This window comes from Stenella coeruleoalba, assembly GCF_951394435.1.
Source record: "Stenella coeruleoalba genome assembly, chromosome: 7".
Taxonomy (NCBI): Eukaryota; Metazoa; Chordata; class Mammalia; order Artiodactyla; family Delphinidae; genus Stenella; species Stenella coeruleoalba.
The window spans coordinates 50614618-50641188 of NC_137153.1; the positions used below are offsets into that span (position 1 = coordinate 50614618).

Here is a 26571-nt window from a genome sequence, read left to right on the forward strand (position 1 = left end):
AGGTAGGGTGGAGAACTAACAGCACCCATACAGACTGCATGATTGATATAAAATTTAAAGGAAATTTAGGAAGTGGATAGCATAAAAATCAGCAGAGTTGGGATGGACAATGCAGAGTTTTTCTGGGATTCTGGCAATGTTCTGTTTCTTAACCTAGGCGGCAGCGATGTGGATATAATTTTTGCATCAGTATTATTTACTTTATGCACTTTTACATATGTCCATTATATTCACAATAAAATAGAATTTTAAAAATTCTGCCTGGGCAAAAATGGAATCCCTAAGCTAAGGAAATTTGGGGAATATCTGAGAATTCCATATACCTCTCTGATATTCTGTTCTCTTATAATGCATGGTCCTGTGGCACATCTGATAGATTTTTAAATTTTACTATTCCCATTTTATATATTCTGAATTTTTCCAGACCAAGAATTCAGAAAATTTTGTCACAATAACTATTAGGGAAACAAAGTAGAGGTCACATCCCTGAGAACCTAGATGGAGAACTAGACTTGGGGTGGAGAAGGGGAGAAGATGAACCAAGTATAAATATGTTAACTAGAAAACAAAAGATAATTCATGATCATGCAAACTAGTGAACAAGGACAGAAAAATGAAATTTCTGGCACTTATCAAAAAGGTTTTCTGGGGGAGGTGGTGCTTTGCATTCTAATTATTGTAATTCTCTAATAATAAAATGGGAGAAAGCATGGAAATAAAGAATAGACAAAATAAAGTTCAAGTTTACAGCGGGAAGATTTTCACCAAATAAAATTTAAATCACAACTCCCAGTCTTCATACTAAAAATGAAAAATATCATACAGGATCCAGAGTAAGCCACTTGGGTCACTTTAGGTTGAAATTCTTAGTAGTTTCCTACTATTCCTCCTAGTTTTTCAAACAGCACAATGGAACCCCATGAGACAGATTCTAATGTGATGACCAGCCATAATCCACATAGTCCTTGGAAAATTCCAAGCAGTTACCATCAATTACAGGCAGGTAATTATCTCTCAGTGACTTTCATAAACCATGGTTTTTCTCTAAACACAGAAAAGGAATTAAAATGGTGAAAGACAATGAATATCTAAGGAAATGAATATATGCAATAGCTTCAACACAAACAGCAAATAATTAAGGAGATTTGACTTCCTTGTAATTTTCTCAACTGGATCATCAAGTTAGAACGGGTAGGTAAAATACATACAGGCAGAAAAATATTTTAGATGACAGAAATAATACAGAATATTAGAGGCAGTGAGTTCTCATAGAAAGATCCAAAACTTGGAATCAGAGAGAACATCTTGGGACACTTAAGAGTTGAGCCAGTGTAGACAAGTTATCTCTTAGGTCTCTTTCATGGGACCACCGTCCATCAAATAAGATTGTGTACATGAAAGCATTTTCCAACTCTTCTATTCTACAAAAGCCAATGGCATTTTTATAGATTTCCTGAATTCACTTTTAGTTTATAACTTGGAAAAAAAGACTTCTAGAGTTGTAAGTCTTATTTCAGAATATTTTAAATAAGAATACTAAACAACAACAACAACAAAATAAGTTGTGAAGGCAAGCCAAAAATTAACAGTTTATGTACAGCACTAGCTTTCAACCCAAAGGCATCAATCACTATACTGAAAGCACTGAAAAAATATTTCTACTTGGGAATGCTGTGAAATTATTCCAAACCACAACCCAGGACAAAATGTTAGAGGAAAAGATAACTCCCCCAGGTAAAAACATTTTCCTTCTCCACTAAGTGGATCATGAATCAGTTTCAGTCTCTGGTGTTCTATTCCATTGAGCCCAGAACATCCAGTAGTTTCCGGAATCTGCCAAATCATCAAGCACGGCAGACAATTCCCTTTAAGCCGATTCAAGTGCCGAAAAGCAGTGGGCTAGAACCTTTCCCCCAAATCTGGAGCTCAATGATGTGTAGGCCTCATTCTTCTTAAGAAAAATAATTCAAACTCTATAGTACTTTTGCAGGGTTCAGTTAAGATATATTTCTAATTTGGGTACATTTTATTCTTCTGTTTTTATTTCTAGGTGAATATGAAACATACTGTTGAAATTCTGATGGTGACATTTTTTTCTTAGCTTTCTAAGTACCCTTCAACTGTATATTTGTAAAAACATTTCTTTGTTTTATTTGAACAAGGTAGCAGGAAATAGAAAAGAAGTAAAAAGGTGATAGTCAAAAGAGTTTAAATTAAGAAAACATGTCAAATTAGATGTAGTGCTAGGCAGTAGTAATCAAATACCCAGTGATTATACATCACAGTAGTGATATGCTATCTATATACATTGTATTTCTGTGAGTATATATATATGTGTGTGTGTGTGTGTGTGTGTGTGTGTATTTGTGTATATATATATACACATACATATATACATATAGAGAAAGAGAGACAGAGGGAGAAAGAGAGAGCTCAGTACATATTCACTGAAGGAGTAGTGGATTTAATGGAATTCAAATAATAATATAGGGGGCTTCCCTGGTGGCGCAGTGGTTGAGAGGCCGCCTGCCGGTGCAGGGGGCGCGGGTTCGTGTCCTGGTCCGGGGAGATCCCGCGTGCCGCGGAGCGGCTGGGCCCGTGAGCCGCGGCCGCTGGACCTGCATGTCCAGAGCCTGTGCTCCGCGCCGAGGGAGCACACAGCAGTGAGGGGCCCGCGTACCGCAAAAAATAATAATAATAATAATAATAATAATATAGGAATATAAATGTAGCATGGTTCTAATAGAATATCATACCATAGACAGGGATGGTCATTAGCTGAATGGGAAGTGTAACCCTAAGAGAGATTAGAACTTACCCTATACCCAGCTAAGAAAAAAATGCTAGGGGACACACATGGAGTAATCAACTTTTTTTGGCTGATACACAATGGTTACTGTTATCCACTATCACCACTATTTCCTTTTCTAATGGATGTTTAAACATCAAATGAGATATCTCAAATTTTTTATAAAAACTAACTAAATTTAACTTTATGGAGAACACACCACATTGCTTTTATTTTTCTAATTTCTTGGCTGACCAGAAAAGCTTGTCAGACTCTCATCTTTGGGCTATCATTTTGGTTTTGGAACAACCATCATTGACTATATGAGATGTAAGGCCTTGAATATAGAGATAATCATGCTAGCTGAGATTCAAGAACTGACCAGTGAAATAGTCCTGCTTGTTGAAATACATTGCAGGGTTTCAACGGATTAGAATTTTGGAGGCATATAGAATTTAGACTTCCTTATGAAAAGACCTATTTTATGTTTGTCATATGCCTTTTTTAATTATTAGTAAGTTTCTAATCAGATCGTTATCTGGCTTAGTATGCTCAAATTTTATTTTATATATGCACAGTTTTCTAGAAGGGTGAGCTAGGTTAAAATGGTCAAAGTCCATGAAAAAAGTATTGAGGAAATCTAAGAGTGCACTGACATGGGTAAGATATGTATAACCTTCAAGTCAGTTTTGAATGAGATCCACCCAACAATGCAGCTTCTTCCAACACTAATGATATGGGTCTAGATAAAGTGGTAGCTGGTGACTAAATGACTTAATACTCAAGTCAACCAATATTGGGCAACCAATATTAACTAAGATACTGAAGAAATCTGGCAAAGCAAATGAAAATTTTCTGGTCCTCTTTGAAGAAAATCTTTGTTACAAAGCCCTGACTTATTCAATAAAATGTTATTTCCCCTTTATGCTATGAATGAAAGTTATGAAATTCTCTCCTTCACTATAAAGAAAACTATCATCGTAACAGTTAATATTTATAGAGCTTTTACTATGTGCTTGGCAAGGTATAGCATACTTTGCCTACATTTTACAATGTAATCCTCACAGCAATTCTTATAAGGTAAGTACTAATATTGTCTCCATTTTATACATGAGGAAGCTGAAGATCAGAGCAGTTAAGTAGCTTGCCCAAAGCATTCCATATGTCTTTATTTTTTCCTTTATATAATTATTTCATTTATTCAACAAATATTTATTGACCACCTAGTAAATATCAGGCCTTGTGGTGCTGTGGATATTTTTAACAGTTTTTAAGGAAGTATCTGCCTAAACTAGATAGTCTGTTCCTCTGCAGACCACCTGCCCCTGCTCTCATTAGTAACTGAGGAATAGGGATATTTTTAAATTTTCAAATAAATGACATTCGCTCTGAAATTTTGCTCCCAAATCAAACTGCTAACCATATCAGAGAAGTAAATTTTGAGAGATAGTGGGAACCTCAACTTAACAGAAATAAATCCTTCTGACCTGACGCTGAGAAGCCATAAATGCCACAAAGCAATGAAATAACTTTTGTGCAATATTTACGCTGAATGCCATTTCTTATATCTGACCCCTATCTCCTTTCATATGATCTTCAATTTTTTTTTAAAGTTCAAAATGTTTTTATATACTTGATTTAGAGGGAAAAACATTTGTCACATATAAATCTACCAAATACTTATTTAAACCAGCATGAATGATCAGCTTATGTTCATCATTACTGTTTATCCAGAAATGTACCTTTCCTCTCTCCACACATATATATGGGAAGGAAATAAGACATCTTAAAATGTTCTTAGTGATATGATAAAAACTAAACATAATTTGGCATTTGCAAATATGTCCAGCAAACAATAAGAGAAAAAACGTATATCTGAGAGCGACAACTATATAAATTTCTTTGTTGATTACCAGCAACTGTTGCACTGACCTTTCTATAACTGCAAATAATCAGCCTTCAAGAGAAACAGTTTTGATACTTCAAATTTCCCTGATATGTTGCCATTTATTTGAAATAGTCCTTCAAGTTGTTCTGCTGTAAAAATAGTAATAAAAATGAGTGAAATATTAGCTGATCTGACAATTAGTACAGAAAGATCAGATTAAAAACTGTATTCTTGTTGATGAGGTTATAGAGAAAGAGGCAGTTTCAAACACCGTTAGTGGAATTGTGAATTGGTGCAACATCAAGGGAGAGTAATTTGTCAATATTTATCAATGATTTTTAATACACATATACTCTTAGATATAATTACATTTCCAGGAATTTATCAGATATACTCACAAATATGTGCAATGATAAATGATTACAGATTGTACTGGCAATAATGGCTGCTTTAAGGAAAGATAACTGGGTAGTAGGAGAGTTAGGTCATTGTGACTGAATTAATTTTCACTACATTTTTCTATACTTTTATTTATTTCATGTGCGTGTATTATTTATTTAAAATAAATTAGTTTAAATAAGTAAATCTATAAAGAAAGAAAAGTTTACTATACTGACAAACATTTAGAAGTTTGCTATCAACCAGAATTCCATCTCCTTAAACACATTCTCACCTGTAACCAGTCACCAAAAGGAAGCATCTGGATATATTTTTATACCATTACTCGTCGCTATTGCCAACATGTGCTATTAAGTAATGTTAACAGCATTACTATTACTACTTTTTTATTATTCTGAAACAGGTCAAAATTTCTGTAATTGTTTATATTTATGGAGGGCCTACTTTGTGCTGAACAGTATGCTTAGATGCACGTGTAAAATTTAATACAATAATCCTACAAGGAAGGTAACATGACCTATGATTTTGGATGAGGAAATTGAAGTTGATAATGCAAGTAAGTGAGGATCTGGGATTTGAATCAAGTTCCCTCTGTCCCTTAAACTTTATTACCTCTGCCATGCACATTCCATTTAGAATATATTCATGTGATTTTGTTCCATGATTGCTATTGTAAGTATCTATATCAGTCCACCAATTGTTCAATGTCATGCAACCCTCAGTTCTCCGGTATGGTGTGGAAGGCAGCAGATAAGTGAGTAAAGTTGATGAAGGTATCTCACCAGAGCAGGATTTATTCTGCACTACCAGCGAATAAAATGACCCAAAGTTAAACAATATAATTTTGAATGCAGAAATTTTGAATGCAGAAATTTTATCTCTAGCCTACACTTCACCCCTCAAATCAAGATTGGCACATCCAACCACCTCATCAACATCTCAACATGGACGTGAAATACACATCTCAGACACAACATTTCCAAAACTCATCTTCTCCGCCCACGTCCACCTGAACCTATTCCACTCATAGTCCTCCTCATGTCCATTAAGGGCAGCTCCATTCTTCCAGTGGCTCAGGCATAGCTTTTCTCTCTTTTCATTTCCCTGTCTCTCTTTTCCTTTTCTTTTCTCTCCTCTCCTCTCCCTGTTCTATATCCAATCCATTAGCAAATGCTGTTTTCTCTATAGTCAAAATATACACAGAATCTAACCTTTTCTCACAAGCTCATCACTAGTTACTCCTCTGGTCCCAGTCACCACCCACTCTTGCCTGAATTACTTTAAAAGACTTTTAAGAAGTCTCCTTGCTTTTATCCACGCCCCCTACTATCTTTTCTCTACTCAGTAGCCAGTTATCCATCTTAAATATGTCAGATAATGTGCTACTCCCATGTCCCAAAAACGCTAATGGTGCAGAAAAAAAAAACCCAGAGCTTACAATCATCTACATAATTTGACTCAATTATCCCTTCAACTTCCACTCTGCAATCTACCCTTCCCTTAATACGCTCTAGCCATCCTGGCCTCTTTGCCAGTCTTAAAAACTCTCCAACCTTAAGACACTTGCACTTGCTCTTTCTTCTGCTGGAAGCACCTCCCAGCACCCAAGTATCTGAGTGGTTTTCTCCATCACCTTCTTTAAATCTCCGTTCAAACATCACTCTTTCCACAAATCTTTCCAAGATCACCTATTTCAAACTCTAGCCCTGTTCCTGGTGCTCCATGTCTCCTCCCTGCTTTATTTCACAGCACAGCTCCTATCACCTTCTAATATACTTTATAATTTTCTTGGTTACTGTGTTTATTGACTGTCTCCACCAAAATGTAATTTCCATGAGGGTAGGGATTTTTTTTCTACTATTTTAACTTCCGTTGTATTCCTAGTAACTGGCACATAAATATTTGTTGATAGCATGGATAAATAAATGACATTTTCTAAAACATATTCCATGGAACGCTATCCCTGTGAGATGCTCTGATAAAAAACGGGGTAGGACAGGCTTGTGGTGAAATAAATTTGGAAAATACCGCACACTATATTCCCCTTTTACATGTCTGCTCCCTCTAAAAATATAAATAAATATACATATAACAAACACATTAATAGTACATTATTCTATAACAATATAAACAAAGACTGTATATAGACATAAATATATCATGTATATTTAAATATACATATATTTTTTTATGTAAGTGCTAAAACTGTGTTAATGGTTGAAAAAACAGATATGTGCCTACAGAAATACTGAAATTAATTATGGTAAGTAGAAAAGGAAATTACAAATTGTGAATGTGCTGACAGATTGCAAATAAAGTACTCAACTAATTGAAAAGGAGAGAAAGAGTGCGGAATTACTAAAGATATTAAAGATGGGAAAGGGAGTATTTTACAAAATTGGGTAATCAAGAAACATGATGAATATATTCCCAAAAAGTTTGAAATTATACAAAAAAAATACTTTAAGAAGAAATATAGGGGGAAAATACAGATAATAGACACCTAGAATTACAAATTTCTAGGAAGTACTCTAAATTTTTCTTTACTTTTCATTAAAGTTATTCAGTGACTAATATTTAGTGACACATTTTAATAAATTTGCTATTTAGAATGTAAAATTAGAGAAAATAGGTTTGTATATTTGTCAGTTCATGAAAATCTGCTATTTTCAAAATTAGACATACACAGGTATAGAATTTGCAGGTAGATTAGTACATTATCAAGGACAACTTAGGACTTTATGTTCTTTCTAAATGATGTCATCAGTTTAAGATACTAGACATGTGAGGTGATAAAGCTCTTGCTTTAGCGCTTATCCTGAGCTTAACCTGTCCTGGATGTGTTTCCATTAACACTGATAATTTTCATTTGCCTTGAATGAAAAGGTCTTGTTTGTTGATTGGAAATAAAAAACAAGAGACTTTTCACTCTCCATTCTCCATTTAGTTTAATGGAAGATAGGAAAGTTTTCTTGCTCTTGACAGAAATCTTGACCTGATGCTAAATATAAACACAGTATGCAATCATTCTATTCTATACCTACATAGGTAGTAGGTGTGTAACTAGGCTAGAAAATGAACTCTTTCTGCCACCAGGGGGGTTGACCGTTGCTTTAGAAAAACTTTCCATTTAAAGCCTAGACAGTACTTAATAGAAAAGACCTTGACTTAAGCTAAAATCTTAGGATAGGGTATGATTACAACTATGTGGTTTACTATATAGAGTGTTTAACTATATAGGGCAAGGTTTACTATTATATTAAACTACTACATTACTACTCTAAAAAAAAGCAACTACTATTTGCCACACTCTTGTTACAAAATTAAGAGTATTAATTTTAAAAAAGAAAAGATGAACCTAAGTGTCTGCATTTGCCAAAAATGAAAACAGAACTATGTTACAAAAATAATCCAGAAAAACAAACAAAAGTAACTTTGTGTGCTTCAAGATGGCAGAGGAGTAAGACATGGAGATCACTTTCCTCCCCACAGATAAATCAGAAATAAACCTACATATGGAACAACTCCTACAAAACACATACTGAACGGTGGCAGAAGACCTCAGACCTCCCAAAAGGCAAGAAACTCCCCAGGTACCTGGGTAGGGCAAAAGAAAATAGAAAAAACAGAATCAAAAGAATAGGGACAGGACCTGCACCAGTGGGAGGGAGCTGTGAAGGAGGAAAACTTTCCACACACCAGGAAGACACTTCACTGGAAGACACACGGAATGGCGGAGGGGGGAAGCTTCGGAGCCACGGAGGAGAGCGCAGCAACAGGCGTGCATAGGGCAAAGCAGAGAAATTCCCGCATGGAGGATCGGTGCAGACCAGCACTCACCAGCCTGAGAGGCTTAGCTGCTCACCCGCCGTGGGCAGGTGGGGGCTGGGAGCTATGGCTCGGGCTTCGGAGTTCAGGTCTTAAGGAGAGAACTGGGGTTGGCTGCGTGAACACGGCCTGAAGGGGGCTAGTGTGCCACAGCTAGCCAGAGGGAGTCCGGGAAAAAGTCTGGAGCTGCCGAAGAGGCAAGAGACCATTGTTTCAGGGTGCGTGAGGAGAGGGGATTCAGAGCACCACCTAAACGAGCTCCAGAGAGGGGCGCGAGCCACAGGTATCAACGCGGACCCCAGAGATGGGCATGAAACACAAGGCTGCTGCTGCAGCCACCAAGAAGCCTGTGTGCAACCACAGGTCACTACCCACACCTCCCTCCAGGGAGCCTGTGCAGCCCGCCATTGCCAGGGTCCCGTGATCCAGGGACAACTTCCCCAGGAGAACACATGGCGCACCTCAGGCTGTTGCAATGTCATGCCGACCTCTGCTACCACAGGGTCTCCCCACATTCCGTACCTCTCCCTCCCCCAGGCCTGAGTGAGCCAGAGCCCCCTAATCAGACGCTACTTTAACCCCGTCCTGTCTGAGAGAAAAACAGATGCCCTCAGGCGACCTACACCCAGAGGCGGGGCCAAATCCAAAGCTGAACCCCAGGAGCTGTGCGAACAAAGAAGAGAAAGGGAAATTTCTCCCAGAAGCCTCAGGAGCAGTGGATTAAATCTCCACAATCAATTTGATGTACCCTGCATCTCTGGAACACCTGAATAGACAACGAATCACTCCAAAATTGAGGTGGTAGATTTTGGAAGCAACTGTAGACTTGGGGTTTGCTTTCTGCATCTAATTTGTTTCTGACTTTATGTTTATCTTAGTTTAGTATTTAGAGTTTATTAACATTGGTAGATTTGTTTATTGATTTTGTTTATTGATTTGTTTATTGATTCTTCCTTTTTTTATACATTTTTTTTTCCTTTTTCTTTTTTTGTGAGTGTGTATGTGTATGCTTCTTTGTGTGATTTTCTCTGTATAGCTTTGCTTTTACCATTTGTCTTAGGGTTGTGTCTGTCGGATTTTTGTGGGTTTTTTGGTACAGTTTTTAACAGTTGCTATCATTGGTGGATTTGGTTTTTGGTTTGGTTGCTCTCTTCTTTCATTCTTTTTCTTATTAATTACTTTTTTTTTTTTGCTGTACGCAGGCCTCTCACAGCTGTGGCCTCTCCCGTCGCGGAGTACAGGCTCCAGACACGCAGGCTCAGCGGCCATGGCTCACGGGCCCTCCACAGCATGTGGGATCCTCCCGGACGGGGGCACGAACCCATCACCCCTGCATCGGCAGGCAGACTCTCAACCACTGCGCCACCAGTGAAGCCCCGATTACATTTATTACTTTTTATCTTTTTTAATAATTTATTTTATTTATTTATTTTTCTTTCTTTCTTTCTTTTTTTCTCCCTTTTCTTCTGAGCCATGTGGCTGACAGGGTCTTGGTGCTCCTGCCACATGTCAGGTCTGTGCCTCTGAGGAGGGAGAGCCGAGTTCAGAACATTGGTCCACCAGAGACCTCCCAGCTCCACGTAATATCAAACAGTGAAAGTTCTCCCAGAGATCTGTATCGCAATACTAAAACCCAGCTCCACTCAACTACCAGCAAGCTACAGTGCTGGACACCCTAGGCCAAACAACTAGCAAGACAGGAACACAACACCACCCATTAGCAGAGAGGCTGTCTAAAATCATAATAAGGTCACAGACACCCCAAAACACACATCTGGACGCGGTCCTGCCCACCAAAAAGACAAGATCCAGCCTCATCCACCAGAACACAGGCACCAGTCCCCTCCACTAGCAAGCTTACACAACCAACTGAACCAACCTTAGCCACTGCGGGCAGACACCAAAAACAATGGGAACTACAAACCTGCAGCCTGTGAAAAGGAGACCCCAAACACAGTAAGATAAGCAAAATGAGAAGACAGAGAAACATGCAACAGATGAAGAAGCAAGGTAAAGACCCACCAGACCAAACAAATGAAGAGGAAATAGGCAGTCTAGTTGAAAAAGAATTCAGAGTAATGACAGTAAAGATGATCCAAAATCTTGGAAACAGAATGGAGAAAATACAAGAAACATTTAACAAGGACTTAATAGAACTAAAGAGCAAAAAACAATGATGAACAACACAATAAATCAAATTAAAAATTCTCTAGAAGGTATCAATAGCAGAATAACTGAGGCAGAAGAAAGGATAAGTGACCTGGAAGATAAAATAGTGGAAATAACTACCACAGAGCAGAATAAAGAAAAAAGAATGAAAAGAATGGAGGACAGTCTCAGAGACGTCTGGGACAACATTAAATGCACCAACATTCGAATTACAGGGGGTCCAGAAGAAGAAGAGAAAAAGAAAGGGACTAAGAAATTATTTAAAGAGATTATATTGAAAACTTCCCTAATGTGGGAAAGGAAAGAGTCAATCAAGTTCAGGAAGTGCAGAGAGTCCCATACAGGATAAATTCACGGAGAAACACGATAAGACACATTTTAATCAAACTATCAAAAATTAAATACAAAGAGAGAATATTAAAAGCAGCAAGGGAAAAACAACAAATAACATACAAGGGAATCCCCATAAGGTTAACAGCTGATCTTTCAGCAGAAACTCTGTAAGCCAGAAGGGAGTGGAGGACATATTTAAAGTGATGAAAGGGGAAAACCTGCAACCAAGATTACTCTACCCAGCAAGGATCTCATTCAGATTCAACAGAGAAATTAAAACCTTTACAGACAAACAAAATCTAAGAGAATTCAGCACAACCAAACCAGCTCTAGAACAAATCCTAAAGGAACTTCTCTAGGCAGGAAACACAAGAGAAGGAAAAGACCTACAATAACAAACCCAAAACAATTAAGAAAATATTAACAGGAACATACATATCAATAACTACCTTAAATGTAAATGGATTAAATGCTCCAACCAAAAGACACAGATGGTCTGAATGGATACAAAAACAAGACCCATATATATGCTGTCTACAAGAGACCCACTTCAGACCTAGGGACACATACAGACTGAAAGGGAGGGGATGGAAAAAGATATTCCATACAAATGGAATTCAAAAGAAATCTGGAGTAGCAATTCTCATATCAGACAAAAGAGACTTTAAAATAAAGCTTATTACAGGAGACAAAGAAGGACACTACATGATGATCAGGGGATCATCCAAGAAGAAGATATAACAATTGTAAATACTTATGTACCCAACATAGGAGCACCTCAATACATAAGGCAAATTCTAACAGCCATAAAAGGGGAAATTGACAGTAACACAATCATAGCAGGGGACTTTAATACCCTAGTTTCACCAATGGACAGATCATCCAAAATGAAAATAAATAAGGAAACACAAGCTTTAAATGATACATGAAACAAGATGGACTTCATTGATATTTATAGGACATTCCATCCAAACACAACAGAAAACACTTTCTTCTCAAGTGCTCATGGAACACTCTCCAGGATAGATCATATCTTGGGTCACAAATCAAGCCTTGGTAAATTTAAGAAAATTGAAATCGTATCAAGTACCTCTTCTGATCACAATCCTATGAGACTAGATATCAATTACAGGAAAAAATCTGTAAGAAATACAAACACGTGGAGGCTGAACAACACACTACTAAATAACCAAGAGACCACTAAAGAAATCAAAGAGGAAATCAAAAAATACCAGAAACAAATGACAATGAAAACCCAACAACCCAAAACTTATGGGATGCAACAAAAGCAGTTCTAAGAGGGAAGTTTATAGCAAAGCCCAGAGGTAGCAATATATAGGAATACATTCCTACCTCAAGAAACAAGAAACATCTCAAATAAACAACCTAACCTTACACCTAAAGCAATTAGAGAAAGAAGAACAAAAAAACCCCAAAGTTAGCAGAAGGAAAGAAATCATAAAGATAAGATGAGAAATAAATGAAAAAGAAAAGAAGGAAACAAGAGCGAAGATCAATAAAACTAAAGCTCGTTCTTTGAGAAGATAAACAAAATTGATAAGCCATTGCCAGACTCATCAAGAAAAAAAGGGGGAAGACTCAAATCAATAGAATTAGAAACAAAAAAGGAGAAGTAACAACGGACACTGCAGAAATACAAAGGATCATGAGAGATTACTACAAGCAACTCTATGCCAATAAAATGGACAACCTGGAAGAAATGGACAAATTCTTAGAAAAGCACAACCTCCCAAGACTGAACCAGGAAGAAATAGAAAATATAAACATATCAATCACAAGCACTGAAATTGAGACTGTGACTAAAAATCTTCCAACAAACAAAAGCCTTGACCAGATGGCTTCACAGGCGAATTCTATCAAACATTTAGAGAAGAGCTAACACCTATCCTTCTCAAACTGTTCCAAAATATAGCAGAGGGAGGAACGCTCCCAAACTCATTCTACTGAGGCCACCATCACCTTGATACCAAAACCAGACAAGGATGTCACAAAGAAAGAAAACTACATGCCAATATCACTGATGAACATAGATGCAAAAATACTAGCAAACAGAATCCAACAGCACATTAAAAGGATCATACACCATGATCAAGTGGAGTTTATCCCAGGAATGCAAGGATTCTTCAACATACACAAATCAATCGATGTGATACACCATATTAACAAATTGAAGGAGAGGAACCATATGATCATCTCAACAAATGCAGAGAAAGCTTTTGACAAAATTCAACACTGATTTATTATAAAAACTCTCCAGAAAGTGGGCAGAGAGGGAACTTTCCTCAACATAATAAAGGCCATATATGACAAACACACAGCCAACATCATCCTCAATGGTGAAAAATGGAAACCATTTCCACTAAGATCAGGAAGAAGACAAGGCTGCCCACTCTTATCACTATTATTCAGCATAGTTTGGGAAGTTTTAGCCACAGCAATCAGAGAAGAAAAAGAAATAAAAGGAATCCAAATCAGAAAAGAAGAAGTAAAGCTGTCACTGTTTGCAGATGACATGATACTATACATAGAGAATCCTAAAGATGCTACCAGAAAACTAGTAGAGCTAATCAATGAATTTGGTAAAGTAGCAGGATACAAAATTAATGCACAGAAATCTCTGGCATTCCTATACACTATTGATGAAAACTCTGAAAGAGAAATTAAGGAAACACTCCCATTTAGCATTGCAACAAAAATAATAAAATACCTAGGAATAAACCTACCTAAGGAGACAAAAGACCTGTATGCAGAAAACTATAAGCCACTGATGAAAGAAATTAAAGATGATACAGGGCTTCGCTGGTGGCGTAGTGGTTGAGAGTCCGCCTGCCGATGCAGGGGACGCGGGTTCGTGCCCCAGTCTGGGAGGATCCCACATGCCGCAGAGCGGCTGGGCCCGTGAGCCATGGCCGCTGAGCCTGCGCGTCCGGAGCCTGTGCTCTGCAATGGAAGAGGCCGCAACAGTAGAGGCCCACGTACCGCAAAAAAAAAAAAAAAAAGATGATACAAATAGATGGAGAGATATACCATGTTCTTCCATTGGAAGAATCAACGTTGTGAAAATGACTCTACTACCCAAAGCAATCTACAGATTCAATGCAATCCCTATCAAACTACCTGGCATTTTTCACAGTAGAACAAGAAATTTCACAATTTGTATGGAAACGCAAAAGACCTCAAATAGCCAAAGCAATCTTGAGAAAGAAAAACGGAGCTGGAGGAATCAGGCTCCCAGATTTCAGACTATACTACAAAGCTACAGTAATCAAGGCAGGATGGTACTAGCACAAAAACAGAAATACAGATCAATGGAACAGACAGAAAGCCCAGAGATAAACCCATGCACATCTGGTCACCTTATTTTTGATAAAGGAGGCAAGAACATACAATGGAGAAAAGTCAGCCTCTTCAATAAGTGGTGCTGTGAAAACTGGACAGCTACATGTAAAAGAATGAAATTAGAACACTCCCTAACACAAAAATACACAAAAATAAACTCAAAATGGATTAAAGGACTAAATGTAAGACCAGACATTATAAAACTCTTAGAGGAAAACATAGGCAGAACGCTCTATGACATAAATCATAAACCAAAAAATAAATCATAAATCTAAAAAGAAAAAAATGGTTTTGAAAAACCTAGAGGCAGGACAGGAATAAAGATGCAGACATAGAGAATGGACTTGAGGACACGGGGAGGGGGAAGGGTAAGCTGGGATGAAGTGAGAGAGTGGCATGGACATATATACACTACCAAATGTAAAACAGATAGCTAGTGGGAAGCAGCCACATAGCACAGGGAGATCAGCTCGGTGCTTTGTGACCACCTAGAGGGGTGGGATAGGGAGGGTGGGAGGGAGATGCAAGAGGGAATAGATTGGGGATATATGTATATGTATAGCTGATTCACTTCGTTATATAGCAGAAACTAACACACTATTGTAAGGCAATTATACTCCATTAAAGATGCTAAAAATAATAATAATAATAATAATCCAGATTTAGAAGTCATGGCATCGATCTCATGACTGACTTTCTTAAAGGCCCTGCAAAAAACTGTAGAATTCAATTAGAAGGGTAGTTTATTTTTCCTAAGAAACCCCCCAATCATGTACTGAGAAATACCAAAATAGAAAGGCACATAAACCAGGTCCTGGAAACAATATCAGGGCTTGAGAAAAAATCAAAAAAAGAAAACCCAGTACCTACAAATCACCAATTAGCTTGAAGCCTCTACCAATGGAAATATGTTTGGACTCATTTATTCACTGAGCACCTTCTGTACAGTAGTGACCTGAACAAAGTCAAGCAAATGGATGAAAAAAATAATGACTGGTTAAGAGAAGTAAGAGGTAGGCTGGACAAGGATTGATAATGATGTAGAGCATGTGGAAGAAGGATGACTCTCCTTCACCACTTACAAGGCCAATAGCTGGCTGCTGCCCCCATTCACTGACAGAGAAAACCCAGCAGAAAGAGTTCACTGGAAGAGGATCAGGTAAAGATGGAAAGTCCATTATTGGACACACTGAGATTTGGGTTCCTGTGAGATATCCAAATGGAGATGTCAAGAAAATAGATGTTGGGCTTCCCTGGTGGCACAGTGGTTGAGGGTCCGCCTGCCGATGCAGGGGACACGGGTTCGTGCCACGGTGCCGGAGGATCCCACGTGCCGCGGAGCGGCTGGGCCCGTGAGCCATGGCCGCTGAGCCTGCGCGTCTGGAGCCTGTGCTCCGCAACGGGAGAGGCCACAACAGTGAGAGGCCCGCGTACCACAAAAAAAAAAGAAAAGAAAATAGATGTTGAGTCTGACCCTAATGAGCCATCTGGGCTGCCAACATTACTTGGGGGTCATCTTCATTTGGGTGGTACTTAAAATCATGAAAATGGATGAGCTTACTCCAAAAGTATGCTTGCAGATAGAAAAGAGCCCAAGATAGTCATGAGAAACACCAATGAAAACACAAAAATAAGAAAATCCACAAAGCAGAATTGAACCAACTTAATTTCTGCTTCGGGATAGAAGAATCATTTTTCTGACTTCCCAAAAACAGAATTATAGAAATGATCTCATTGTCTTGCCACCATGTGTGGCCTTAAATGTGTACTACTGAGGTAAGGGTCATTTAACCAGGGTTTTACATGACTTAGAGAAATCCTTTGTGCACATCCGTAGACAGCTTGAGAAGCAGTGGCAAATAGCTATAGTGCTTGCAACCAGAGAGTTAACCGGTTGTAGAAGGGAGACGTCTCAAGTTGCTCTCAGCTCTCAAGGTTAAATGATGGAGGGCTTTCTCCATTGTACCTTCTTGAGAAGGTGAGATTGGGAGATTTAACCTGAATAATTCACATGAAAATAAAACCATTTGGGGCTTGTCATTGCTTAATGTAGAAACCCATCATTATTTTAAACAATTGGATACACTTAGTTCTTCACTTTTACCACAGAAACTCAGGAGGCGTGTAACTATATATTCATTCTCAGTAAAACTCTTTGTTGCCAAGATGAAGTATAAAAGCAACCTGGCCTTCACAACAGTGCAGTGTGAGGCTTTAGATGTATTGAAGTAATTTCCCAAAAGTATTCCATAGTCCTCTGGGATATGAAAGAAACCCAACTCTTGAGTGAAATGAAACATCCTTTTCCAGAAAATTAGCATTATCATCAGGGGTAGCATTATAAGAATGCAGTTCAGGAACTAAAAGATACACACAGTCCAACTGGAGTTAAAGATACCTACAGTTCCTCTGCAAGGGGCAAACTTCCCCTGCAAAGTCCAGGACCTCCTAGAAAATGCTACTTCAAGTGACTTTTTCCTTTAGTTAGGAGATGGTCTCCTAATCCACAATAATTGAAGTCTATTTGAGGTTCTACATTACTAAAATAAATATTACTTAATTAGAATGAAATAATTTGAATTTAGGCCCAAATGCTATGTCTGATTCAAAAGAGAATGATGTTTTTGACGGATATAATGTTAAGAGGACCCCTGACTTACCTACATACATCTGTAGGCCATCTCTGAAATCCCTCTCTGCTCTCTATATGAGCAACAATTATACTCAGCTTCAGAATGGAAAAAGCACCTGGCCCTCTCCCTGGAGCAACTGAACACAGCATGACACATTTCTTGCTATTGCTGTTGAATCTGCAGGAATGTGCTAACAGAAGGGCTGTCCCCAACTTGCCTGGACAACATTCTGTCTAGTATCAACATGTACCTGCCTGGAATGGTGGCAAGCTAAACCCTCCTCCCCTCTGAGATGAGAGGTGGGAGTTGCTTGCTCTCTGTTTAGCTCTTATGGTGTGAGTCTCTGTTCTTTGTCTCCTCAGTTGGAGGAAAAGACCTGTTCTTAGTTTCATCTTCAGACTTAGGAAATTCTTCTTCAACCAGATCAAAATGGTAGTGCCATAACAGAAGCACGCACAAAGTACATCATGGCGGAGAGGAGGCAGGGAACGTCTCTGCACAGGAGAAGCAGGGAACACTTCATGGAATAGGTGACTCAACTTGCTCTTGAAGAGTAAGTAGATGTTCTCCGTGAGGGCAAAGCAGCAAGAGTACATTTGGCAAAGGAAATAGCATATGCAAAGGCATAAATGCAATTGTGATATTTCATTAAAAAATTAATGAAGCCTAAGGTATAAGAAGCAGATGATGAGTCTAGTAGGTAAGGACTCCAAGTGTGAGCTGTGTGCAATGCAAATAGCACTGGATTTTATTCTCTAAAGGTGATGACTTTCAATGAAAAGTTCTAGGCAGGGAAGGGCATGATTTGATTAGGTTTGTAGACTGACCGTGAAGATTGTCTCAATCATCAGGCTCAGGGAACAGCTTCTCAGAACTTAGGGCCAACCGTGTTAAAAAACTCTTTGCCTTGCCATCTACTTTACACAGAAAAGTGCAATGATTGTATATCACTTATAATATCAAAAATAGTCTAGACTTACTTACACACGTCCTTTGGTCTCCTCACTTCAGCAGCTAGAGAAAGAAGCAATTTACAAGAAATGCCAGCAAGCATATTTTTTTGGATGGAGAGGGGTGACATTTGTGCACAAGGAAATGCCAGGGTAAATAAAGTAGCACTATCTCCTCCTCTCAGCAGGAAATCACAGAATATATATTCACTCTAAAGGGATAGAAAGTCAAGAGACTAATTTTACACTAGGCACCATTCTCTCCTTAATTAATAACAATAATATCACATGTTTCTTAGATCTTTATATATTATAAATTATTTTCAAATTTAATATTTCATATAATCAACACAACATCACTGTAAGGGGCTAGAGAGCTAAGCAGGACCTACCCTTTTCTCTCCCCTTTTTATATGTATCAAAACTAACGTCATGCTGCTAGGAAAGAGCAGAAGCCAAGTAGTACTTCCAGAATCCAAATCCTACAGCATTGGATTTATTATTTTTTCTACTATATTCAATACTACATATGTAGAAAATAATAGATTTGCACACATTTTTTTGCTATAATAACTAAGGATCTCAGAAAGCTAAGCTAACTAATTTCTAATGTCTTGGGGAAGCTCATCCTAAATTCTCCATCAGTTCTTGCACTCAGCAATTGAGGAAAGTCAGGTAAAGTAGGACATGACAAAGACAAATCCAAGGGGCACTCCCTATGATCTCAGTACCACTTTTTTCCCCAACCTTCCCCTTTCTACCCCATCATCTCCCATGGAATACCGTCTTTTTTTTTTTTTTTTTTTTTTGATGTATTGGTATTTATTGGAAAGAAACATGCTCCTCTCACACACCTGAGGGCAGGAAGCGAAGGCAGATTCTCAGCAGGAGGGGGACAGGGAACCTGAGCTGAGGTCGGTCAGTGCCTCCCCCTCCCCGCCCAATACCATTCCTTCAACAGGCTAATTACACCCTTCAGAGTTCCAGCACAGTAATAGCAACAACCTTGGATTTATATAGTTGTGTTTTGTCTCATTCTGTTTTCAGAAACTCAAAGTACTTTTTAAATTGCTTAAGGGGTAGGGAGGTTTTGTGGTGAGCCCGTCTTTCCCTCTATGCTAAGTTGTGTGACTCCACGGTAATTTCCCTTTCTGACCACGTGCCTCTACCAAAAGGTAGATGAAATGCAAGAAAAAGGAAGGTGGCATACGATCATCACATAATTAAAATCCCCACCGTTTTCTTCTATCATACATGGTTTATGAGGGAGGAATGCCTAAAGAGCTGGATATTAATTCAAAAATTGAGTAGAAGCAAAGCACTGGGCAGTTTGGTTCTCTGAGTTTGCCTATGGGGAGGTAACCATCAGTCTTCGGTCTGCCACTAACACCACTGTGTAGTATAAAAGAGCTGCAATAGCTAACGTTTGAATTACACAGTAGTCAAGCTAGATAATTAAATTTCCCTTCCAGAAAGAATATGTCCCTGCTGAGGAAACCTTATTGCATACTGCTGTTCATGGTGGCCATTATTAAATTTGTAGGACATGTCTCTGTATTATAATGATTCATGTAAAAGTTATCATTACACAACCCAATATGGTCAGAAAAGGGAGCAAAACTTCCAGCATGGTTTGAAAAAGGATCTGAAATTCTCCCAAGATTTGCTTAACAAAGTGCATCCTAGCTCTGCGTCAACAACAGAGAACAACCACCCAAAGAATTTTTTTTTTTTTTTTTTTTTTTTGCGGTACGCGGGCCTCTCACTGTTGTGGCCTCTCCCGTTGCGGAGCACAGGCTCCAGACGCGCAGGCTCAGCGGCCATGGCTCATGGGCCCAGCGGCTCCGCGGCATGTGGGATCTTCCCGGACCGGGGCATGAACCCGTGTCCCCTGCATCAGCAGGCGGACTCTCAACCACTGCGCCACCAGGGAAGCCCAAAGAATTCTTGTTTTTCCTTGATGGATGGTAAATGGAGAAACTTCTTCTATAGGAAAACTACATCCAATCACCTAGAAGCTTCTTCTTGACTGTTCCTTGTATATATTTCAGTGTCTTGTGTTGACTTGATACAGAAGGAAGGTGTAATGATGACCTACCAACATGAAAATAAGTTCTACTTATTTTTAAGGGATTCCAGTTCTTATACTAATTCAAATTTTGTGCATACGTTGTTGCAAATGTTTTCCTCAGATATTAACTGGGCACACTGATGTATTTTTTTAATGAAATTTTGAATGCACTGCATAAGACACAAATACAATTTCACTAGACTCACAACAATCTCTCCTAAAAATTTGTGCTGTTGTGAATATGCCTCGTATTTTCTTTAGAGAGACAGAAAAAGAGAGACAGATGTTACTATTAACATCTGGTTAATGTTAATAGTAACATCAAGGTTACTACATGACCTTAAAGTGCATATGTGTCTCTCAGTTCTATTTGGTTTGAGTTCAGTGTAACACATATGAAACAGTTACTCTACCTTATGCCTTTTTCAATCCCCCATAGTACCTAGTTCAGAGTTAGTGCTCAAAAAATTTTGCAAATAAAGAATTTGTCAATCACCAAGTAATTACTGAAAATCTTCTGTGCATGATGCATGATGCTTTTGCTCTATGAAGAATAAAAATATACATAAGAACCTTGCCTTAAAAATCATATAACCTTGTTGGAAAGACAACGATATTAATATTTCAAATGTTCAGGTGTTTTAAATGTAAGATAAGTTTTAATCCTAAACATAACCATACATGTAATATGGGTCTTTAAGGGTCTTCACTTCTTCCTTTGAGTTTATCATATCACACTTTTATTTCTCATTCATCCTTTCTGTACCCCTTCATGTCCTTCTGAAAAGCAGATGGTCTTTCCCTTCAGTGAGATTGACTTAAATGGGTATGGAATAAAGTGGAAGATAGAAAAGGTACTATTTAATATTAGAAGACCTATCTAATTAATATAGGTCTTCAATAAAATTTGTGTTCCCAAGTATTTTTCTTGCTCTACATTCAAATTTCTTTTATTGATGGAAGAAAGGGTATCATATGTTTAAAGTGCTAATATATTTTACTGACAAATTTGAGAATGGGAATTCAGATACAGTGTATTTTCAATCACTGAGGAACCCTTAGCTGGCTACTTCAAACAGCTGGTTTTACCGTTATAAATTTTTACTCCACCAGAAGTGCATCGTATCAGTCCCTTCTTAAAAACTTCACTTGGCTCACTTTCACATAGGACAGGATCCAAGCATTCTATCTTGGCAAAATGAGGCCTTTCACAAATGAGCTCTTATCTACCTTTTCAGTCTCCTTTTGGATGGAGGAAGATGGCAATTTTCCAGGTTGTCTTTGAGAAAGCAGCCAAAGAGGGTCACTCCTATTTTGGATGAGAATGGACTCCCAACATTTTGGAAATTTATTTAAAAATGGCTTATATCTATACTTGATTCAAAAGAGAGCATTTTAACATCGCAATAATACGCAAGAAAGCTTAGGTGTTATCAAGGAATCAAGAGCACAGAACCGAGCAAATTCTGTAGCCGATTGCTTTTTATTAGAATACAACATGTACCAAAGGAGTAGAAATTCCAGAGAGCTCATTACTAAACAGAAAGATGACTAAAGCAGACTGCATTTTATCTAAGTTATCCAGCTGATCAATCAATTCAAATGAGACTTTCTATTACCGGGATATCAGCCAAACTGGCACTCCAATCTCTGATTCATAGATGAGAATAGGATTAATTTGGGGTCATAAGAAAAGAATGAAACAACAATTCCCTTTTTTATTTATAAACCTCTTAAAGAGATGATAGGTCCTTAGACAGATAAATAAGCAAGCATATCTAGGATACTCTTTTTTAAAATTCCAGATCACTGTTTGTGCTATTCAGGTGATAACAAGCTATCATTTAATGCTCTTTTAATCCTCCAAAAGAATTTAAATTCCCAAAGACTCAATCCCAATCCCAGGATTTATAATCCATGCTAGAATCCATGCTGGTAGCCTCTGCCTTCACTTGTCATACTTGATACTAACAAACCATTTAATGGTCTTTGGGCAACCCATGGCTTTGGCTAGCTTTGTGTCTCCTTATAAGTTCTCTTGCCCCTTTGACTAGCTTGAAGATCCCAGGGATGTTATGTGGCTCTTAAATGGGCAGTCTGAAATGTGCTGCAAGTGACAGATTATGGTCAGGAGCCAGCTGTTCACATATTTGATCAGCCAGTGGGAAATCTTTCAGCAGCTCTTAAACAAAAAATACAGGATGGTGTCGGTGTTTGGTGACACTGTTTTTAATCTTCACATTTCTCACTGACAGGAGGTAATGGTTATCCATGGGAGACCTGTCACATGACAACAGCTTCTTTACCACCAGGAGAGTCACAGTATGGCCTCCCAAACTACCTTAACTCTCATAGCATTTGGGGCTACTCTTTCTGAAAAGGCTAGCTCAGTCCAGAGAGGCTAAAAAAAAGACTGTATTAGTTCTAGAATTTCTTGTATTTCTTTTTGATTTTGAAATAATTATAAAATGCCTTCTCTAATATTAACATTACTATAACCACAGAAATTAAGGCAGAACATAAGGTTGCATTTCTATTCTAATATTCTTAACATTAGACTATAAAGTGAACTGATTTACTGATAGGTCAAATTGATCAAAGGACTATTAGCACCAGACTGACATCTACCATTCCAGTCACCACCTACGGCAAGTAAAACTTTACTTGTGCTGCCAATCAGCAAAAGAATGGGATGGGTTTCATTAGAAGGTCCTATTCTAAGGAATGTTTTATCTTGAATTCTGGAACTGTTCCAGGAATATCTATCACCAATTTACAGAAGGTCCAGAGATGGCTTCATTGTATTCTGCAGTCAATCACTAAAAATCAATATGTATAATAACAACACAAAGTATCCAGGTACAATGCAAATATAAAACCAAAACTTGATCAATAATTTTTAAAAAGAAAGCTTCAAAGCAAAGCATTAACTTCAGACAAGATTCTAAGAAAAACCAGTCCTTTTCTTTGTGACCACAAACTTGAGCTCTGCTCATCTCTTCATGTAGTGATGATGGACTGTTAGACATGACATAATTTACAAAGGTCTTTGCCATGTTTATGACAGAGAAGATAATTACAGGAGAGTTTATTTCTGGTATGTGTGTGTGTGCACACACAAGTATGCATGTTCAGAGGCTCTATTGTGTAACTGCAACATGCAGACTAAATGTAAAATATACTCTTTTACACATACAAATCACAAAAGACTTCAAGCTTTCCCATGCCCACACAGGAATCCCCTCAAAATTCAGTGTTTCTCAGTCTCAGCACTACTGACATTTTAGACCAGATAATCCTTTGTTGTGAAAGGCTGTCCAGTGTATTGTAAGAGGTTGAGCAACACCCCTAGCCACTACCATTAGTAGCCCTCCCTCCCCCACCCCAAGCTGGGACAACCAAAAATGTCTCGTCATTGCCAAACATCCCATGGAGGGCAAAATTACTCCCAGCTGAGAATCACTACTCTAAACTGCTAAAAATTAGTTCCTTCCATTTTTCTACCAGGTGTAGGACAAGCCTGTCCTTAATTCTCCACAGAACAACTGAAACTAAGACATAATTTTTAAAGAAGCATCATTGGAAGTTTGTAAGTTTAAAATAAAAGCAGCTCAAGAATAATTTAGGACAATTATATGTAGCATTACACAGTCCTCTGATTCTCTTCCTGGGAGTCATCCTGCCAAGCTCCCGTGTGTTTCTCACAAAGGAACCATCTAATCTCCCACCACTAAGCGTGTTCTGAACACATTTACCCGCAAATGCTCCAAATGCTCAAAGACAGGAAGACTTTCTTATCCACCCCTCAACCGCCACACCATTCAGAACTGCCCTTTCTCTTCAGGGCAGCTAACTGCCATCAATGAGCACCAAGAAGGCTGCTGAAGACAGAGATCCCAGCTGGCAAACTCTAAACCCTTTCATGAGTTGTGAATTGAGTCCCAAGTTTAGAGACTAGGACATGAGTCCTCTGACTTCTCCGAAGTATACGATTAAAGATAAAGGTATTATAAGCTACCTATCACCTTCTACCTACCCACTTAGTTATGGCTTAGGTCTGTGGATAATTATATCCAAACCAATAGTCCACCATCACTCTGTTCTGGATTACCCATTCTTTACTAACACAGTGTGTAGGATATTAACATCCCAGTTCCCTTCTTAGTTTTTAATCCAGCATGAGTGAGTGGAGCTTACAATTCTCTCCATCTGCACTCACCATCTTTCACTAAATTAGGACAAATGAAAAACATCCAAAACTCTGCTTGGACAAGTCATAGTTTGCACATGGCACAGTGCATTCTAAATACATAGAAGGCCAACAAACTTTTCTCTCCACCAAAAAAAAAAAAAAGAAAAGAAATCCTGAGGGAGCAGACTCATGAATAGCACACCAGTACACTTAACCTCTTAGTCTGAAACAGAGGTATTCGTAGTGGTACTTTCCACTCAGGATGAATTGAAGGGTTACATTCTGAAAGATCAAAACTGCTTGCAGCTTTGAAAAGGTGGCTTTTAGAGCCCTAACTTCTTTTTCTTTTTTCTTTTTAACATCTTTATTGGAGTAAAATTGCTTTACAATGGTGTGTTAGTTTCTGCTTTATAACAAAGTGAATCAGTTATACATATACATATGTCCCCATAGCTCTTCCCTCTTGCGTCTCCCTCCCTCCCATCCTCCCTACCCCACCTCTCTAGGTGGTCACAAAGCACCGTGCTGATCTCCCTGTGCTATGCAGCTGCTTCCCACTAGCTATCTATTTTACCTTTGGTAGTGTATATATGTCCATGCCACTCTCTCACTTTGTCCCAGCTTACCCTTCCCCCTCCCCATGTCCTCAAGTCCATTCCCTACATCTGCATCTTTATTCCTGTCCTGCCCCTAGGTTCTTCAGAACCATTTCTTTCTTTTTTTTTTTTTAGATTACATATATATGTGTTAGCATACAGTATTTCTTTTTCTCTTTCTGACTTAATTCACTCTGTATGACAGACTCTAGGTCCATCCACCTCACTACAAATAACTCAGTTTCGTTTCTTTTTATTATGGCTGAGTAATATTCCATTGCATATATGTGCCACAACTTTTTTATCCATTCATCTGTTGATGGACACTTAGGTCGCTTCCATGTCCTGGCTATTGCAAATAGAACTGCAATGAACATTTTGGTACATGACTCTTTTTGATTATGGTTTTCTAGAATTTTCTATGTCTAGAATATTGTAAATAGAGAACTGTCATATATTTTTTAAAACATGAAATGTGAATATTTACCCATATTAAATGGTTGATCGCCAGTTCTAAGTGCAACTCTATTTTGGTTATTTTTACCTATAACTTTTAAGTTACTTATATTTACTAGGGTTTTTAATTATTGGTTTTTAATATACTTACAGTACTTAGAAATAGAACAATATAACTGAAGCTAAAATTACTGGAAAAGTAGAACAATTAATCATATTCAATAAATATACAAATCTTATTATTATGTCTTTTGAAACGTATTGTTTTGTTCATAGCCCAAATTTTTCATGTACAGTGGTCCACAAGTCCTGTTTAAAATGAGATAGATAGGTAGGTAATAGATATATACGTAGATAGGTAGATAGGTAGATAGATAGATAGACAGATAGATAGGTAGATAGATTTAAAAGCTTGCTATTTTCCCTTTTGCATTTCCAGGACACATGTTCTCCACTATGCTACTTGCTCTAGTAAAAGGGCATTGAAAGCAAAAGGAAATAGTTCTGACCCATAGCTCAAAAAAATCATGGACAGCTATTTCAGCAGCTAATTTTTCTAAAAAGAGATGATCCACTTCCAGTTTTCAGCTTCAATATGTGAAGAGCTTGGAAGGCATGACTTTTATCTATGTAATAAGTAAAGCTGAACAAACTAAAAATAAATGAATGACAGAGATCATGAGGGATGGGAGGAAGGAATCAGAAATACTCTCTTGTAAGTTACTGGCACTACATGAAGCAATTTAATATTATTTGAGTATGAACTTAGATTAGATAAAAATGTATATTGCAAATTCTAGGGCAAGCACTAAAAATCTTTTTTTAAAAAGTTTAATTGATATATAAAGAGAGCAGACAAAATGGAATAATGTAAAATACCCAATTAAAATGAGAGAAGGCATAAAAAG

General features: G+C 38.0%; 1 long non-coding RNA gene across 3 annotated transcripts in view; it reads right to left on the minus strand.

Annotated features, from left to right (window-relative positions):
- The window catches only part of LOC307188544, a 273241-nt gene that overhangs the window by 16190 nt on the left and 230480 nt on the right, over positions 1–26571 (minus strand). For all 3 annotated transcript variants that reach the window (XR_013828980.1, XR_013828981.1, XR_013828982.1), the window contains exon 3: positions 4721–4825. This is a non-coding gene — a long non-coding RNA (uncharacterized lncRNA). The remainder of the gene's footprint in view (positions 1–4720; positions 4826–26571) is intronic.